Genomic DNA, 2,513 nt, shown 5'->3' on the forward strand with positions numbered 1-2,513 from the left:
AATAAATAGGTTGTTTACAATAAAGTATAAAAGTTATTTTCTGATGAAAGGTCCCTTCCAACAAAGGAGCTTCACATAGCTAGGGCCATGCATCTACAACTTTATTTTATTTTATTTTTTACTTCGTTGTACATGCTTTAGTTATCATTTTTCAATTAACAAATTGGTATTAGAGCCGAAGGTTATAGTCACATAAAAGATAATGATTTCTTAAAATAGAAATTGTGATTTCTAGAACCCAAGTGGTTAGCCAAATAGTTAGTGATTTGCAAGTGATCTAAAATTTACGTGTGATTAATACACACCCCACTTGGGAATTGAAGACAAAACCTCAGTGTTGAAACAAGGTTATCTTCACTCAGTCTACCACTTGAGCTATGGATCGATGCATAGGAAGAGACATCTCTATATCTTAGAAAGCTATTTTATCTTACTCACAACTTGAAATTATAAGTTAGTTCCGTGTTCCACTTGACCTTCCACACAATACAAGGACTTCTATGAAGAGTAGGACATACTAAAAGAAATGTGAAATAAGACTTTTTGCTCTGATGACTATACTTTTCTGCTCACCATGGACACTAAATGAGTGGTTAGTACTTCTTGACCTATTACAATACAAGGACTTTTTGGAAGAACATAATAGGTAATAAACGAAATGTGAAATAAGATTTTTTTTCTTCTATGGTGACCATATATACTTCCCGTGAACACTAAATAAGTGGTTAGCATTTCTTGAATTATTACAATACAATGACATTTCTAAAGAATAGGACGGAATGAAAGGGATGTAAAATGATATTTTTCTTATTTGGCAAATATACTTTTTGACTTTACCTTTAATAGATACTAAATGAGTGATTAGAATTTCTTGAGCAATTAGAATATAAGGACTTCTATTGAGAAAAAGACAGGCAACCAAAGAGATGTAAAATACGATTTTTCTTTTCTCGTGACTATACTTTTCTGCTTTACTTCCAATGGACTTAAAATGAGTGGTTAGCATTTCTTAAGCTATGCTTTTATTAATAGCATATATATGTTTGAAAATAAACCACTAGTTTTTAAATGGTGTGGAACAAATAATAGGATTAATCAAATTCTTTTGAACATAAATTCCCACAATTGAAAGCTAGTATGAGGACAGTTGAGCTATGTTGTGCAAGGACAACAGGAGGATAACAAAAATGACTGGTTGTCTGTCAAAACTGACCAGATACATCAGCGTACCATAATTTATGGTCCAGTGCCTGATGAGGGTCAAATATTGCATATTAGACCCCCATTGTTACCCGATTTTACAAGTATGATACAGTTTAACGTCATATTTTAATTGTGTTTGTGTTGCAAGGTGGATTTACGAGCGTAGACCGAAAAGAATGCTAAAGGAATGAAATTAATGCTCAAGAAGCACCAAAGCGAGGGACTGACTCCAGGGAACCGATATCAAAGAGTTTACACCCCCGATATTCAAGAAAATCAAGTAGTTCATGTTAAAGAGGCCTAAAATTCGTCCAAATTGCAAGATCATAAGGTTTTCACCATCCGTTTGGCTCAAAACTTTATATCTATCCTAAATACCCTAAATTAACCGTACATATCGAATTTAAGCTCTTGGATCTCTGTGGAAGTAGCCCAAAGGACAGATCATCCAATAAACCATTGATTTTGGGCCTACCTGATCTCTGGATATGTCTCAATTTTGGAAACAACGCCTTCAATGATATTATAAAACGGATGGTCGGAATGGACCTCATATATACGTCGCAACGGACCACATAGAGGACCCGTGTGCACGGTGCACAAGTGCACCGGCTGTGCACAGGGAGTCTCAAGGTCGGTCAGCGCCCGCTGACCGACGGATTTCTCACAACCGAGAACGCACAGCGTCCTCACAACGCATCGCCGGACGATGCTTGTGGGCCCCACCCATCTTCCATTAGGAAGATCTGAACCGTCTACTATGCCCAGACGTAGGGCATGACACTCGATTAGTTGAATTTTGGCCCCGTGCACACACGCACAAGTGGATCGTCGAAAAATGCAGGATGGATGGCAAATTGATTTTATACGTGGGCCACGCCAGAACTTACCAAAACCACCCCTTCCGGACTGGATTTTTCGCCAGGAATTCAATGAAAGGGGTAGATGTCTCTGAAAATAATACTGTGGGGCCCACCGATCATCACAGCGTACCCTGTTTACGCAGGAACGTGCGTATGTGAAAACCGGCCACGGTGGGCCATTCCGTGATCAAGGACGTGATCGGATAAATGATCCAGACCGTCCAAAATCCATATAGGAAGGTTTTTACCCTGTCCATGAAGTCATAGTGCTTGAATAGATTAATCAGTTCGCTCAAAATCAGATCAACTTCAGCAGGTTGTGTTTTGCTGCGCAAACAGAGGTGCGAAATGGCGTGCGTAAACAGGGTCGGTGACCGAACGTCCAACCTGTTGGGATATGGAGTTTGAAAAATTATTTAAATAAAATAAATAGTTTACACCTTTGAT

Source organism: Magnolia sinica, chromosome 14 (assembly GCF_029962835.1).
Source record: "Magnolia sinica isolate HGM2019 chromosome 14, MsV1, whole genome shotgun sequence".
In the NCBI taxonomy this organism is placed as follows: Eukaryota; Viridiplantae; Streptophyta; class Magnoliopsida; order Magnoliales; family Magnoliaceae; genus Magnolia; species Magnolia sinica.